At 41.4% G+C, this 18,218-nt stretch overlaps 1 protein-coding gene across 1 annotated transcript in view; it reads left to right on the top strand.

Moving 5' to 3' along the window:
- Window positions 1-18,218, top strand: part of LOC108033735 (uncharacterized) — a 73,629-nt gene that overhangs the window by 607 nt on the left and 54,804 nt on the right. The window lies entirely within an intron of this gene.

The raw sequence follows: 18,218 nt of genomic DNA, 5'->3' as shown, positions 1-18,218 counted from the left end.
GAAAAGTTTAATTTACTAAACAAAGCGGCAAAACTGTGTGCGTGTGCGTGGGTGGCTGAGCCGCGGCGTGAATGTGTGTGTGCGTGTGTCTCTCTAGTTTTTGCTATTCCCACTGCACACGCTCTTTCGTGTTGGATTATTGGATTATACCGCCAATAACGGCACACGCACAGCAACAACAACAAGAGCAATAAGAGCAACAAAAAGCGATAAAGGAGCGCAGACGACGCTGGGATTAATCATTAATGTCCTGAGAGATAAAGAACGGGAACCTGGAAGCAGACGGGAAAGCAGTTGGCCAAGCAGCGGAAGAGGAAGCAGCAGACGAACAAGAAGAAGACGGCAGAAGGTAAGCCAAAGTTTCAAAATGTCATTTCCATTTCCCCCTCCTGATTTCCTTATTTTTATTGAATTTTCCTCGATTTTAAAGTCTGCATTTGTAAGCAAAGTCTAAGATACATCTTTAAATTTAAACATCCACCAGATAGAACATCCTTTTCTCCTTTTCCTTTTCAAAAATGTGACACTTAAAAATTCAGTTTGATCTCGTGTTCTTTAACTTTTAAGCTCACTTACTGTTATCAACATAAATTTGTACTTTAAAAATTAAACCTTTTTTCTTTTTATACGCTAAACTAAAATTAGTTTCGTATATACATATCTCCCAATTTTTAAACGTTAAAATAAATGCCGTAAAATCATATCACCTCCCCGTGTTTAACAGAAAGTCATACTTAGAAATAAGTTCTTAAGTTCAGTGAGTTACAAAATAGTTTTCTAATCCAATATTCACTTTTCTAAATGATTTAAATGCGTGATAAATAAAACTTCCAATTTGCTTGTGAAATTTCCCATCCTAGAACTCATAATTGTTGCAACTTGAATTGAACAGAGTTGTTTCCCATCAATTCGTTTGCTTCACTTGGTCGGGCGCTCATTTTCCAATGAAAATTTATTCTAATGACGCTTTTCGCGATCCTAATCTGCTGCACATAAATTTCTTTGGCAACTTTGGGTGATTTATTGCCTGTCGATTGTCGTCGTAGTCGCAGGCGCTGCTTTTTGGCCAGTCCCAGAGACTCGCAGCGATTCAATCCGATCCGTTGCGAAAAGCGGACCACAGGCCCCCCGTCCGGAGACCAGACGGGGCAGGACGGGACAGACTGGTGCCAGCTAATGTACGCGTCTCCCAGATGCCGCGGATTAGATAAAAATTCTCAATTTATGCGTTGCGCCAGTTGCCAATTGCAGTCCACCTCCTGAAAGCCCCTCCTCCGCCCTCCCTCCTCCTTCTACGAGAAACATAAAAAAACTTGTCGCGCCTACTAAAATCCTCGCCCCAGGCCCTGAGATGCCTTCATTCCGGTCTTCTCCGCAGTCTATCATTTGAAATCATGTCCCGGCGATAAGAAATTATAGTGGCCCGGTCATAATTTACGTGATTTGCCTGCCTAATGTCCTGCCGCATGACACAAGGACAAAGCGGGAGCCATAAAAGTAGAGAAGAATTCACATTTGGAGGCTGGTCTAAATGAGACGGAATTAGGCCGGGAAGTTGGGCTCCAAAAAGATTAGTGGTTGCAGCAAAATGTATTATGGATGTTTAACTTGGAGGAAGAAATGGAGCAAGAATTTCTAGGGATTTAAAGATAAATAAAATACGTAATAATGTACATACAACAAAGGTTTTGACTAGTATTTTCTGGGAGAATATGTTTCTTATCAAGAGTTCAGACACTCTATACAAGAACATTTTTGTTATAACACCTCGCTCTAAATGTTCCTATTCTTAAATACATATTTTCTATCACAAAAATGCTACCTTTGAAAGGAGTTATAAAGATAACGACAAATCCCTATGAGTGTTGCCAAACAGCATGCTAGGCTCCGAGTGTTTTTAAATATTTATGCACTCTGGCGTCTATGTCCTAGCCCATGGACAACGCAGTGTAGATTATGTTCCATCCCCATAACCTACAGTAGACCCATTATTTTCCCGTGGCCCATGGCCAGTTTTCCCTGGGGAATGGCACTCTAGGTACACGCATACTGGAAAATCCGTTTCGTTTTGACATTTATTGTTTTTAATAGTCTCGAGAGCTAGGGAATTTTATGACACATCCTCGAGCGATAAAAATCTTTACTGCCCCGGGGTACATGCATGGTTTATTCGTTCCTCCGTTCAATAAGAGCCGAAGGTAAATAAAGTAGGGGATAAAAAGAGGGAGAACTTTGGAATTAGCCGAGGCCACCTCATAAAGTGAAAAGTGTCATAAAAATTAGTCAAGAAATCACGCTGCCCACTCCCCAATTTGTATTTCTTTCGGACGGCTCTTTTCTTCTGGTCTCCTAACGTTTCAGTTCCTTTCGGTTATTTGGTTGTTTGTTCTGACACATTTGTATGCTAATGAGGGAGCGGGATACGGAGGTCTTGTATGGCCTGGGTGAGGTGCTTCCGGCGGGAGTCTCTTGGTCTCTTTCTTCTGACTGGAATCTATCAGGTTTTTGACGAGGGTTTGGGCCGGGGAACCGCTTTCGGAGGATAATGCATGCAGCTCAGGTCTTGCATATCGAAGTGGCCGCTGATAAAGGATTTGGGAAGTAGTGTAGGCCATTCGGACGGGGTCATAAATTGAATTATAATTCAGGCATAGGCCTACCAAATTCTTTCTGTCTTTCCGAGAGCTTATGTCTAATGTTCCTTGGATTAGGGTCTTCGGGTTGAGTTGCTTTCGCCTCCTCCCCGGAGCGTATTTCTCGGGCCTTTAAGTACTGAATTTTTCTCGGGTGAATTAACTTGAGTTGAAAGCGATAAAACGAAAACATATAAAAATATGCATTTTAAAGGCTTTCCGGGAATGGTTTAAGTTATAATGGTGTAAGAAAAGCGACGCTGTACACAGTCCGTGTCTAAAACAATAACATTTCGTATCCAAGTGCGGCGAATTTCAATAAAACGGAAAACTTTTTCCAGCCACTTGAACCCCTTTGATTGGCCCTCCTTAAAGGCTTTCTATTTCCGATTAGCTATCCCAGATTTCCTATTTTTTGTGTGCGTTCCCTTGAATCGCTTTGGCTATCTATAAATAACATTTTGCTTGCCTTTCTTATCAACTTCCGCTGCTTAATGTCTCCCCAACCAAATTGCAGCTAAACTCTTAGTTCTTCCCTCCGCCTCTTTCTTTCCACGGCCACCCATCTCTTTCACTTCAGCTGCCCGCTCTCTTTCTAGCAAATTGCCTTCTTTAGCTGTCTTATCCGAAAGTGTGTGTGCGAGTTTGGGTGTGTAACAAAGATATCAATGGCAACGAAAAAAGAAATTAGGGAGTGGGAGGACAACCTTGAACCTTGAACCCGAGGAAAGAAGAAAAACAGGCAGGGCTCATTTCCGTTGCGGGTCAGACAAAGACAAATATACGCGGCTAGAGGGAGATAGCCGGGGATAATGCCACAAATCTAGAATCCACAAATGCCACAAAAAGTCAATAAATGTGCGCCTTTGCTAAAAATTATCAACAGCTCGTTAGCAGCCCCAAAGAAATGGACTTAGATGGATGTAGAACTGAAGTGCATATAAAAAAGATATAGGAGCAGAGTGGTGCGGTGGCAGGGAAAGACAATCAAACGAGAGGAAAAACTAAAACAAACAAAAGACGCACGAAAATGAAAGAGAATTAAGTGAGGCCTGGCAAAAAGTAAATGGGGAAAAAAGAAAGTTCCGCAATTCCTCTTGTTCTTGGGCAATTTTTTATTCCCAGCAATTATCCGGTGGTCAAACAAAAGTCATTAAATTGCGGAAATCGGGTCACCAAACCGACAGCAAACCCAACTAAAGAAAAACAGACAAACGGAGGCGAAAAACCCCGAAAAGCAGTCGAAAGAGAACATACGGCTAAATTGTGAATTTATTTACATTTAATTGCATCTAAATTACAGAGTACAAGCGGTTTGGCAGCATTGTCTCAGGAATTATACTTTAATGTGTGTCCTCCGCTTTCATTGTGATGATGTCCCTCCATGCCCTCCCCTATCTTCCTCCGCTTTTCTTACTTGCCTCAGTGTCGAGATAATGATGATGATATGACTCATTAACCCCGACGCATGACCCAAGCAAATTAGAACTACAAGAAAACTCATTCCAGCCACAAAGTCACCATTTCTCTACACTTCCCAGCAAGGTGGGAAACAGCACTTTAAATTAGGTGTTCTAATGATGGGGTTTGATTAAACTGGGAAAAATGTAGGGGCTTACAATGCTAGCTTGATATTTGTTTAAGTTGTAACCCCTTTTTAAATACACATGCTCTTCTTTGTATCTGTTCCACTGGGGATTTTGAAGTTGAGACTTTAAGATACATTTACTTAATTGAATTAAAAACAAACAAAACGTAATCTTTTCGCTGAACAACTTTAGAAATAATCCCTTTAAATTGCATTTTTTCCGACGATAATCCGCTTTTGTTTTAAAATATCTGCCCTGCAGCTCAGTGTAATCTTTTTTGATGCGCATATGAGCGGTATAGATACATATTTCAGCCGTCTGAGGCAAACCCGGTTTGTTTGAGCTGTAAGTGTCTTTTGAGGCCGTGTTTTATTGCTGCTAAGTTCGCTTGTTGACTTTGGCTGAGTCATCATCTCGCGGTTCGTCGGCTTTGTGTTAGAAGTTCCCCACTCTGGACTCCCCCGAATACCCCTGCCCTGCTGGGCACTTAGCTGACATATTTTCCTTTGTAGAACTTAATGGTCTAGATAAAGTTCGGTCGGCTGACTGCGGTTTGATCGCCTAAAGTTTCCTAAACCGAGCATCGCACGCTTAGCATTTAAATGAGCTGAAAAACGAAGTTTTGCATTGAAGACCTGGCGATGATTCAATTGGCCGTGCATTCGCTTGGCTCTTGCAATCTTTCGGATTGCAATTTGAACTTCGCCGACCACACCTTGGAACCGTTTGCATTTTCCATTTCCATTCGGATTCGTTGGTTTTGTTGTTCTGCGCTCGGGGTTCGTATTCTCGGGTTCGTCATGATTGCAATATCATCTGCAATCCGATGCGTCTCCATTTCCCACGTTTTGTATTCTTCGGAGTGCCCTGCTTGTGCAATTAGTTTGGAATTTCGAGTCATGCCTAATGAGGCGAGTGGGGTCAAGGGATTTAATTGCATCTTAAACGGTTCTCTCGACTTCAATTTTAATTCTGCCGCAGCGGCCAAGGCGAATGCAAATGCAAATGCACTCGTCGAGCTCTCCTAACCACATCCCGTGTTTTCCCTTGGAAAATGCCTGTGTGGTGTTTGTGCTTTGTTTATTGTTCATTTGTTTATTTGTTTACATGGCAAACATAAAGCAAACAAGCGCCGACGCCACTGCTGGTGGCAAAAAACTTTTAAGCCCGAATGTGTTTACAAATGGCCAAAGAAGTTGAGCCCTGCTGTGGAAAGTGTTGGGTTAATTTTAATAAATGATGCGAAGGAGCTGCCAAGGCGCTTAATTGCTCCGAGGAAATATTGAGCAGGGTCTGGGTCGCTTTTTTTTCTTGCCCCAATTGAAATGTGAAAGCCAAAAATAATAATTATTATTTTCTAATTCGAAAGCGGTCTAAAATATATAAAATTACCAAGCAGAATTCCGTCTAGCTACCTGTTTATTGTCGCATTAATATTAATTGGTTTCTTAGTTTTCCTCCTAAAATTGAGCATTCGCTGGTTTCCGTTTGGTAAAATAGGACGTAGAACTTGTATTTTCATGTAAGTAATGAAATTGTGAGGCAATCACTCAGAAATAACTACTTTTCACTGCGATAAACTATTTGGGTGTCTATCTAGCCCCCTACAAAGACACATTCCCAATTGTTTTCGATTCCACAAATTTGTTTACTCTTGAATGCAATTGAAACCTTTGTGGAGGTTAATTTTCTTGGAGTTTCGTAGAAAAACAACCTCATTGTTTACTCGTATTTCTCTCAACTGGCCTTAGCCTGGATTCATTTGTGTTTACGTGCCACATACGGTGCCTTTGTTTACACGGAACTTCATCACCCGGAATTCTCCAAAGAGTTCAAAACAGTTTCCACTTCTTTGGGGCTTTCTTTGGGGTCTCGACGTTAAATTTCGGATTGCAAGGCTGTGCTTTACCAAATTATAATCCGCATTTATCGCTGCTGTTAGTGTTAATGCAGCCTGCAGTAATTTTCAGCATTTTTCTCGCTCATTTTCCTTCTTTTTTTGGCAGTATGTGTGTAATGTGTTTTAATTACTGCGGGAAAAGAGGTTTCCGTTCGTCAGGATGCGAGACTTTCTCTCCTCGCTGAATTTATGGGCATTAACTGGAAATGTGCAAAGTAAATCGTGTTAAAAGGAACTTATCATTTGCATTACGGCCTCTTCTTTGCCATTCGGTTATTATTATTTAATTGCTGGCACTTTAATTATCGACCAGACATGAAACGAACTGCAATTTAACATTTCATTCGAGAAAAAATAAATCAAAACGACAACCGCTGGCAAGGAAAGCAATTTCCGAACGAACCCATGGCAAATTACATGCCAAAAACACAAGACAAACGCTTCAACCGACTAAAACTAAAAGTTGCATTCAGAAAAAAGTCGAAGGAAAACTAAATTAAGCGCCTTTGACATAGAAAATGCAATTTGCTGAAAAAAATGTATCTGCATGGCGAGAGGGTTCAAATAAAAGTGAAATGCATGTGGGAGAAAGGCCAACGAAAAAAGGAGTGAAAGAACTGTACCTAGAGGAATAAAAAAGGAAATTACGAGCAGTTTTATTCTAGTTTATCACACGAATTGAGTTTGAAAATGCGTAGCCTGGCAAAGTGCCACAGGAAAAGGGGAGGAAAAAAAGCAAAGAAAAAGGAGTGGTGAAAATTGCAGGGGAGTGGAAAAGGGAAATGCCCTAAGATAGATGCATCAATTGGAAAGGCAGAAGAAATGGCACAGAAATCGACGACGATGTCGGGGACGTTGACAAGCGTAAAAGACACCCAGGCACAGAGGACATGTGTGCGTGTGGAAATCCTTTAAAAAGGCAATTTTGGTAGCACTTAAATGCAGACACACAGCGAAAGAAAATCAGTGAAGGGAGGCAGAGTGAAGCCAGGACACGCGACTTCTTCACCAGTTCCGCCTTTGGTTTGAATACCCATTAAACGTAGAACTCGGGGGAATATTGTGTAGCCAAATGATTATAGTAATAAAATGTATGTATCTATACCGACTGTAAAGAATTGAGAAACTGCGGCTTACCAAACAAATTGTAATTTAAAAATCAAAATATCAAGTTCAAGGTATTTATTTCATCATTGAAATATAACTTCCTATGACGGGAATGAAAAGTTAAACTTATTAGGCTCCCATTTTGCTGCTGGTTATACCAGGTACTAGCAAGTCGGGAAGCCCCTCCATAATATTCTTAGTGGTTTTCCTTGGCCTCCCAGGGAGGCTGGTGTGGGTGGTGTGCCTCCTGCCTCCTTTGTCCAATCGACATTCGCCTGCCACGCCCACAGACACATCCGCCGCATAACTAGTTGCCGTCGAGAGTGGCAGAATGGAACGGAACGTGGCGCTGCCGAGCAATGTGGCATGTGGTGGGGCGGTGTGTGTGGCATGTGCCATAACTCCTCGAGCCACCCAGCCGCCACCCACTCTTACACACAACCCCATTATTTGTGTGGGTTTGTGCAATGATGACACAGGATGCCAGGTTCTACACTGCAAATGGCGAAGTCTTGAAACTAAATGTAATTTGTATTCCATATTGGGTGGTTTTTACAACCTTTATGTCAGTTGAAATATACCATATTTAACTAACAAATTTAAAAAAATATCCTTTTTTACTTTTAAAGCCCAATTCTTGACCTTTAGAAGGTTTTTAAAGCAGTGTTACTCCCTGCTGAGCCACATGTTGGCGATGAAATAAGATCCTGCGTTTGAATCGGCTAGCTGACGCCTTTAATTAGGCAGAGAACTGCTTTGGCAGCTGCTAGGGCTGCAACATTGGCTACAGGATATCGAATCAAGGATTTATATATCCACTGTAGTTACACCGAGTTCCACCGACAGAAGAGCCCACATCCTGTGCCGTCGGGTGCAGTGCATTAAATTGTGTCACAATAATTTTGCCACGCCTGGCAGGAGAAGGAGGAGAAAAAGGGGAGTGGCAGCAGCAGCAGCAGCAGATTCCTGCCATCAATGCAATTGCCAGGATGTGCCATTCGCAAGGATGCGCTGGGAAATGGGCGGGCAATGGGCGGCGGAGGAGCGGCGACAGAGGCAGTCATTGCATAATTGCAATTAACACAGTCCTCGGTTGAAACTAAAACAGTTACTTAGTGCAAAAGACAACTTCCTCTGAGGGCGGCCCGCTGCCCTCATCCTGCATCCCTCTGCACCCCGCCATCCCCGCCGTGTGTGCGTGGGTATCTGTGTGTGGCGTGCGAAAAGGTTTCCCCATTGTGCACTCAAGTGTGCGCAACACTCAAACACAAAGGCCGCATACAAAATTTCACACGAATCCTCCTCCAGATATATGTGTACTTAAATATATACACATGGAGGAAGGAGGATGGGGGACGGAGGACGGAGGATGTTCTCTACCTTTTCTGGCCGGGCATAATCGATGAGGTAAGCAAGAAAAAGGAGCGCAAAAAAGGAGGCATGTTCAACAGAAACTGAGCAACGAAATCAACGCCATGTCCTCCTCGCCACACAAAGGACATTTTGCTGCAGTGAAAACGAATATGGAAAAAGTCCAAAAACTTCGCTCGTCAGGCAAAAGGCTGCCGTACAGTGGGGATTCGCATGAATGAAGTGAAGAGGCACGAACAATAGCATGTTTCCCGCATGCAGGCCGAAGGGTATTAAAAACAGATCAATTGCCGGCAAAATTAGCCAGCGGGAAACCATAGTTTTCGGGGTGCAGATGAACACTGTCTGGGAAAAATATGATCCTACTTGGATAATGACTTAAATGTATGGGAGAGTATACAGATACTTTATTCTTCTTTAATGTTGAAAGCAATATGAAACTATAAATAGTAAAGTGCATCAAGTAATTTTCAAAAAATTATATTCGAACTTGGAAAAAAATCTGGAAGAATCTTAAGGTATATATTTCCAAGATACAAGCTTACAGTGTATCTAGGATAAAAGGAGAACTTCAGCTCTATTAAACTCAATCAATTTTAATAGCTCTTTGATTTCTTCATCGCCGAACCTTTCAATCAAACCCAAAATCGAACCGCAATCATGAATTGTTCCCATTTTAGATTGACTTTTTCGATAGTTTGGAAGTTCCTTAACAATCAGTTTGAACTCTGAAGTTTTCCGCTTCATAAATCGATTGAATTTTAAATATGTTATGGACATGCTCCCATCCCCTTTTTGCCATAAATGTTTCCCTACTCATAGGATTTTTTGTATTTCCCCCTGCGGATGGTGGTTGTCATCGCCGGTTTTCGCGAGCAACAACTGTCTGTGTTTTTGTGCCGTTATCGGCGAGGATTTTAAAGGAATTTCACCCTGCCATGTCCCTTATAGGAACCCTGCCCCCGCCCCCAATACTTTTCCGATTTTCATAACCCCCCTCAACTCGTTTGCCAGCGAAATATTACTGTGGCTGGTTTTAACATTGTACAATTTGCCCAATAACATGACGCAGGCATGAAAATCAGACCAGCCAACTAGGGGTGCCATGACCCCCGACCCCTGCCACAACCCCTCTTCGCCGCCTCTTCTAGCCACCCCTGCGCGTGCGTGCTGCTGCTTCTTCCTCTTACTTCACTTACGCTGGTGGCAAAAAAAAAGGAAAAAAATTTACACCAAAGCGGCAAAAACTGGCGAAAGGTAGAAAAATACAATGTGTACGAGGTATATGTATAGGAAGAATATTATTTTTCGGTATAATGGCACATGAACACGAAATGAGCAGCGGCGTACTGAGCGCAGCCGAAAAGTTCTACAGGGGAACCGGGTACGGCGGTGAAACGGGCATTTGGGGAAGCGGTAACGGTAACGGTTGCCGGCTGGCGGGAATGGGAACGTCGTGTGATATATTTTATTTTTATTGATTATTCTCGACTCCTGCTCCTGACTCGCCGGGAACACCGACGCCCCCACATCTTACACACGTTCTAACGCCTCCAAAAGGTGCACTGAGAGAATTGGAAGGTCCTTAGTTTGGAGATTGGCGGGTACTTTTCAAAAGGCCCTAGGTTTTATGACATATAATTCGAAAACTGAAAACTTAAAGTTTATCAAAAAAGGTTTCTCTTTTAAATATTATTTGTTGAGTTGTAAATAAAAATTGTTAAAAAAAAAACAAATGGAAGAAATTTTAGTTTCCATTACACATTTATTTTACAAATATTTGAATGATCGCTGAAATAATTCTCATTTCAGTGTGTTAATATAAATTGTAGTTTTACGTGGAAATCGTTAATAGTTGGCAGCTTATTTTCCTTGTTTTCTAACGTTTTGCTATGGCCAACCTGCCACGAACACTTTAATCAAGCACATATTTTATGCACATGTGGGGGCGGGCGTGGGCGCTGGCTCCTTTTTAACGTTGTCCTGCATTCGCTTTCATAATGACAGCGACAACAACAAAAATGGCAACAACGAAAACAATACATTGTTGTCGTTGCTGCAATTTTCATAATAAAGCAAAAACAAGTCAGCAGCAACAATAAGAATAATAAAAACAGAAAACAAACACCTTGACCCAAATGCGCGTTACCAACGCAGAAAATAAATTCTCCTCCGTCCATAGAACCTTTACTCTTACTATTTTTAATTTGTCTAAACATTTTTTAGTTTTAAAAAAAAGGTAAAAAAAAGAAAAATGATATTTGAAAAGGAAAGGAAATCCAGCATATGCCCCAGACAAAAAGGCTTTGTTTGCGTTTTTCAGATCCTCGCCGAGCTGCCTGCCCCTCGTTGCTTTAGCATAAACAAGCAGACAATCGCCTCCATGCCCATAGAACCCCAAGAAGAAACCCATCCACCCACATCATCCAAAAAAATGCATACGCAAATTTATACACCAGATATAACTGTGGGGTTGAAGGGGGGGCCTTTGGTGGAAAATACATGAAACATGTATGGAAATTTTCAGTAAAAAGCAAAAATATATTTTATGCACTGTCGTTTGTGGCTTCGAGTTCTGGTTCTCGTTCTGGTTTCTGGGTCTGCCTCTGGTTTAGTCCAAAGAAAAAAACACACGAATAATAATAAAGTTTACAGGGGAAATGCATGCGGTGAAATTTTCTTTTTATTGTGATACCCTTTTGCCCATAGATATGCTCAAAGTGTTGAGCGAGGCTTAGCCGTGTGGGAACATTTTGTGTTCCACTTTGACTCATTTATTATCATTTTCCGGCTAAAATTTACTTAAATATATAAATCAGTTGAAATCACTGTGAGGAAATAAACGCATGTTTCTCAAATGTAGGTCAGATACCCAATTTTTATATGGCCATTAATTGTGTAAAACATCCCAAATATACAATATTTTATGGTACTAGCCCTCTTAACATTTCCATATAAGAACTATTTTTCTTGTCAGAATTTTTTGTTCTCAATTTTGAACTTAACTGACAGGGTTTTTTGCATTTGGTGCTTCTGCTTGTGGGTTTAACTAGATTTGCTTTAGCTGCATTTTATGCGAGTTTCCCAGTTCCTGCTCCTTTTTCTTCGTGGGGCATCTTCAGCTTCTGGCTGGCATATTTTATGTGCAGAGAGTGTGTGTGTGTGTGTGTGGTGAAGCAGCTTTTTTGCAAGTTTTTAATTAAAGCGAAAGTGTCGACAGGCATGCTGGGAATATGGCCAAGACCAGCGGCGATGTCCTGGGAGCCAACGAGCTGCCACTTTGGGCTTTTTGCAAATTGTTGCAGTTTATTTTATTTAGTTTGCCGAGCTGATCGATAAACTTGGAAATTTTCGGTTGGCCGACCGTTTGGTTCATCGCCTGCTAACTGGAAAACTTTTGTGGCAAAACTGCATAACCGGATGCAAGAGGATGTGGAACAGTTTATCAAGAAGGCGGGTAGCAGTTGGCATTAATCAAGACATCCTTCTGCCAAACTGGTGGGAATCAAAATAAATATCGCTCTTGGCAGCTTTTGCCCTTACAAGTATTTTTTATAGCTGACCGTTGTTCTGCCATCACATCATTTCAATTTGCTCACTTAAATTTTCCATAAACTTGAAATTTTAACACGACCTCCCTGCAGCCCTCGGCCCAAACAAAAAATCCAGCAATTTGTCAAACAAGTTGCTGCCCACGCAAAAAAATAAAAAAGCATAAGAACCCAAACAGAAGAAAGAAAACGAGAATTTGTAAATCTTCCAAATTAGAAACTTGTCATTCCGATTAGCTACAGACACACAACAAAAATGTTTCAGCTTTTTGTCTGCTCCCAGCCGAAAAACTTAACTTAAGAACAGGTTTAATCTCGACCCAGAGGTTGCCTTTAAGGGTTTAAATCGCACACAAAAGGAAGGAAGAAGCGAGGAATAATAAAAGGGACACGGCGACATTGTGGCCAAAAGGATCTCGGCGGAAAAAAGGGTCCAAATGAGAGAAAATGCGTGCACATAAAACATGATGAAACAAAGGCCAAAACGGCATTAAATACAATAAAAACACCGAAAAAAATATTATTAAGAATGCGCAGAGAGAGAAAGAAAAAGCAATTAATAATAATTAATGTTTTTATCTTTTTGTCCAGCCTTCTCCCGACGTTTTCTCTGAATAATATTTCTCTCGCCGAGAGAAACAGAAACAGGAAACCCAATCCCAGACTTCGGACTCCAGAGTCCCAGAATCCCAGAATCCAGTTCCCACATCAGCCGCCTGGCTCTGTGTTTTATTATATACATCGGTCCCGGAGTTGACTTAATTGATAATTGGAATTTCTTTTTCTCCTGCAAAACGTATTTAAATTTTTCAACATCATTTCGATTCATTTGTTTCATTGCTCTGGCGACTGTAACCCAAAAAGGCCGCAAAACTGCGAGCAGAAATAATTGTTCAAAAGAATCTGCAAGCCGGACGAAAAAAAAAGAAGAGAGATACAAACAAAACCAGCAATAATAAAACCCAAAAACCGCAGCCACTGCAAAAAGAGTGAAAAACATTTTTTTCATCTCTTGAAATCGTTGCAAAAGTGTTGGGAAGAGTCGTTCTAGCGTTTAAAAATTGTTGTGGCCGTCGCCAATCGACAGCAGCCGAAATGTATCTTAAAGTTTGCCACTTGCCTTTCTGATGGTGTTGATGTTGATGGTTCTTCGGCTTGACTTTTTGGCTGCGGGCGGTTTTTGTTTTCTTTCCGTCGAACGCCGTCGCTGCCCTCCACCAAAGTGTATCTGTATCTGCAGCTGGGCTTGTGTATCTTTTGGGGAATATGTAGCTTCAGGTTCAGTTTCAGCCTCAGCACTTTTTAGGGAGGCCTCCGCAGCTTCAGTTCGTTTGTTATTGCTTTTGTACAACATTTAAATGTTTAGCTGCCGTTTGAGCTTCGTTTTTGAGAGTGCTTGGTAGAGGATATGAGGGGTATTCTGGGATTTAAGAAGTGTGAACAAAATTTGGGACCATACAAAAATGGAGAAAAAACTTAGATCTTTTATAGAAATACAATTTGATATTTTTTTTACCACTTTAACTTTTAAATTTTTATAAATTGCCTTTCTAATTTAATTAAGGAGGTTTGTAACATAACATTTATAATTATACCACCATAATTTACTATTCAGTGAACGTGCATATCTTAACTGTCAAATCGGAAAATATCTGTTATCAAAACCATATTAATTAATGGGTATTTCCTAATCCATAAACCCCCAATTCGAAAGCCCACTTCCACTCACGCTTTCTTGTTCGCAGAGGCCTCTTCCTTCGGCTTTTTTGTAGGCGTGAGTTTTATTTCAGCTCACTTAATGCGAATTAAGCTAATTTAAAAGCGATTCGAAATTAACTTTAATGTGTATGCAAAGCAACACGAAACGAGAGGAAAACAACACAGAAACCAAAGCAAAAAGCGTTTCTAACACTTTTACTCCCTTCATTATGGGCTGGGTTTTGTATCTTTGGGCTTGAATTTTTCGGTATTCGATTTGGATATGTGTGCGGCTTAGTGGATTCGATGTGTGGGCGTCTTGAAGTGGCTTCTGTTGCGCCCGCTTTCCCAGTGGATCGAGCCCCCATGTTCGTTCTATATATCCATTGAAATTGCTGTGGTTGTTGTTGCCCAGCTTGTTGTTGCCGTTGCCGCTCTGACCCAATTGACGTAGTCAACGTCGTCGTCATCGCTTCGCTTGTTAGAGGAGCTCTTAAAATAAAATTGAAAAAAAAAGAAAATCAAAAAAGGAGGAAAAAATAAGGAAAACCAAAGTAGAAGAACTGCAGGTCGCTGGTAAAATGCACATTGGATGAAGATGGTAGGTTCCACCACATGTCTATAGATACACAGACACACACTTTTGGCCATGTGTGCGCTTGTGTGTGTCTAAATTGTAGGTAGCAGGCATGTATCTTAATGAAGGCAATTTGCTTGTCGAGTTTAGGCAAGTTAGTTTACCGAAAATTGGCATATGGCCAGTAGCAACAAAAGCCCCGTTCAGGGCCCTGCATTTGAACCCACCCGAAAAGCACCTACCGCCCCCTCACACCTTCCCGGTTGCCTTACGTTCCGCATACAGTTTTAGTAGCCTACAACGAACCATTAACTGGTTCAACTATGTGGTTTTTATGGCTTACATAATTTAAATGTTTAGCTTCTAAATTTTGTCTTAGCATTTATTTTTATATATTAAATTGGACTAAATTGTAACTATAACTTTTGCTAATTAAAATACTAAAACTTGCTTCTTTACTTCTTACAGTTTCAAATCTGGAAACAGTTAGCCAAAGGACCGAAAGTCAAAAGTAAGTCTAACAAAAATAATAATAGTAATAAATATTAGTCAAAAAAGAAAGAGCGCAATATTTTGTTATAATATTTAGTACCGTTGGTAACTCTTAGACTAATCTTAAAGCCTTCTCAATATCCATTTTTCAACAATTTCCCTGAATTTTCCCGATGTCGCCGAATATTAAATTTAGACTTGAGGAACTTCCTCTTTAGGAATTTCGACCGTATCCCCCCTAGTCATTCACCAGTGCGCACATGTCGATAAACCAACTTACACACATCGATGGCGATAGGGAACACTGTGATGAAGGAGGGCAGGGACAAGAGGGCTTTGAGGAGCAGGGGCTGCGAGCGAGGACGAGGATGAGGACATGCCTGGCATGCACTCTGGGGGGTAATGCGAATTTGGCTGCTCAGCTCCCCACTATCCACTTGCCACTTTCCAATCCCCAGCCCGCCCTCGGTCGCACTTCCTGCTGACCCTTTCCTACACGCAGCGAAAGAAGAGTTATGCAAGCTGCAGATACATTTCGGCCCACATGCTCCAGTGTGCGTGCCTATCTGTGTGTGGTATGTAGATACAGGGCTCGAAAGGATGCAAGTTTGGGCCCAAACAAAGCCGAGAAGCGATGGATTAGAAATGATTTACTGGCCAGTTGGAGAAATGTTCAACGATTTCCTTTCATTCAGTTGCGAAAATTTAATGGGTGTAATTTAAAGGTGTAAAAGTTTAAATATTCGGTATAAGAAGCGAATTTTACCAAAATTATAAACTGGCTTTCCCAACTTTTAATAGCTTCAATACATAATTAAGATGTTCCCTTTATTTTAACAAGAAATCGTTTGGTCAAATTTAGCAAACAATTAAAAATTAAATACATTTCCCTCGGGGCCATTTTGGCACTGCTTTCTTCATGCTTTCATTTACCAACCTTTCTCCATTTTTAATACAAAAATTCTCAGCAATTTAACGAACTTGGCCCTAAAGTTTTGTCATGTTTACGCGCCAAAAAACTTGCAAACATTTATCATTCTGCAACATTTTCGGGTCGGCCATTAATCAAAAGGCTTTATGTATTTTTTGCCGTGTACATTTCGGGGCTCCGAAAATGCCAAAACGAATTTTGCCTAAATTGCGAAAATTTAATAATCTAATAAGGCAAATTTTAACAAACTATTTAATGGCTAAACTGAATACAGACCCGGTCAAATTCATGGAAGGCAAAAGGGGGGCAGGCAGCCAAGAGTATTGGAATTGGCCTAAGGCGGAGCGTTTAGCTTAAGTTAAGCGGAGACAGCAGCAGTCGCGTTTAATGTCTGTGAAATTGAAAAATTTACTCTTTAATATGCGAACGGGTTGGTCGGTTAGCTCGGCCTGGCTTGGCTTGGCTTCTGAGCCCGAGAACCTGCCGGAAAGAGTCAGATACGGATGCTGGATACTGGATACTGGGTACTCGGTGCTGGCTGGTCAGGCCAAATGGTGTGGAAGCCGCTTTGCTGCTTGAAGTGCAGTTAGAGCAATTTCACAACTCACTAACAATCATTAATGCGTCGCCGACATTTTGCCGCCCAGCCCCTGGACTCTTTATTTTTCTGCTTTTTCCTAGAGAAGGAAGTCGGCCTCTAATAAGCAGCCTCTCTCGGCGAACTTAAATCATAAACAGGCCGAGCTGGCTGCTTTATGAAATGGAAAATGTGCAGCAGCAAATGAAGGAAAACACAGGCCAGGCGGCGGCGGCGGCAGGCGCACAAAATAAAATTATTCCGAGTCGAAGGAAAAGCTTTGGCGTTGTTGCGATGGATGGCTGGTCGGATGGTCGGATGGCTGGATGGTTGGGTGCCTCGTTTGCTTGTGTTTGGATGTGATTGAGGCCTGCGGCTCATTTTGAAGTTCATGTCGTACAGCGCTTGCTAAATCGACACGCAGATAGATATGGGGAAAACAGTAAAATAGGAGTGGATACGGCTGCTGGGGAGGATTTGGCGGAGAGAGTCTAATGACAGCTGCGAGTACTCAGTGGAGCGTGCGAGGTGGGTTCGAGATGTAGATGAAAGGGGGACTATTCCATGGAAGTTTGTGATTATTATTTGACTTTAAAGTTCCTTGTCTAGCTTTGGGTGAATAGCTTATGAAAACATTTTGGCTCTTTACTTTAATATGAACTCTTTATTTTATCTTATTTTTATGTACTATATCTTAATCAATTATAGTATTTAATTCAATAAATAAAATGTTGTATTTAAAATTTAAAAATGATATTCCCTTTCAAAGAAAAAATTCTAGCTACTTTATGGGCCTGCATTATGCCTTTTTTATATGCCATGTACCTTCCCGTTAGACTTACCCTACTTTGTTGACAACCCACGTTCGCGTCGTTTATGTTATATCATGCAGCAACAGCGGCTCTGATGACGGCCTGTTGCTGTTGCCTCGGGAGTTTGGACTTTCCCCCACTCTCGGCTCTATGGCCGAAAAGATCGTAAATGTGTGCCAAATTATAAGTCATATGAAACAATGACTGCTACTTAGTTATGACCATAAAAACGAGGCCAAGCGGGGGGATGGTCGCTGTGTGTGTATGCCATGCCAGTCGCGACTGCTGTCAAAGTCATTTTGGCGCATAATTTTTACAACCAGTCCCTCGCAGTTTGGCCCCTCTTTTGCTGTTAACTCGAAACTCGTCGCGTTCTTCATATAACTTTTATAGTCTCCCCTGGTCGTTGCTAAAATATTCTAATTGTTTTCAACAATTTTTGAATGCGCCGTGTACGCGCGGCAGTGTCATAAATCTCTTTTGGCCATGCTGCAGCGGGATGGGGCAGGCAGCGAACTGAAATGGCCAAGACAAATTTGCTTTAAAGCTCGCCAATAAAAGTTAACAGCATCGTCCATGCGTTGCTATCCTCTCCAGCTTTATGCTACCTATGAGTGTGTGCTTTTTGTATCTTTTGCATAATCTAGCCAAAAAGAACGCATTTGAGACTGGTTTTTATGGCTCGCATTTGCAAAGGGATGCTGTGGGGGGAGGGGCAGGGTGTGGGCCATGATTGAGTGGAATGTACGGAAATCGTAATTAAAATTTGTTGCTTCACAAGAAGCTCTATCTGGATGGCTGAGCATGTCTTTTTATTTTTATGATATTTATATCTATTTAGATAGTTGGTACTTTATAGCTCCACCTGGCATACATACAGATACACTTTAGAGCCTTTTTCCGCAGTCATTTGGGTGGATATTTTATGGCTAAAGGATTTTTGCAGATATCGTAAATTTTATGTCTAATGTGCGGGTAAT

Source organism: Drosophila biarmipes, chromosome 2L (assembly GCF_025231255.1).
Source record: "Drosophila biarmipes strain raj3 chromosome 2L, RU_DBia_V1.1, whole genome shotgun sequence".
Classification (NCBI taxonomy): Eukaryota; Metazoa; Arthropoda; class Insecta; order Diptera; family Drosophilidae; genus Drosophila; species Drosophila biarmipes.
This window is presented reverse-complemented; position numbering and strand designations above follow the sequence as displayed.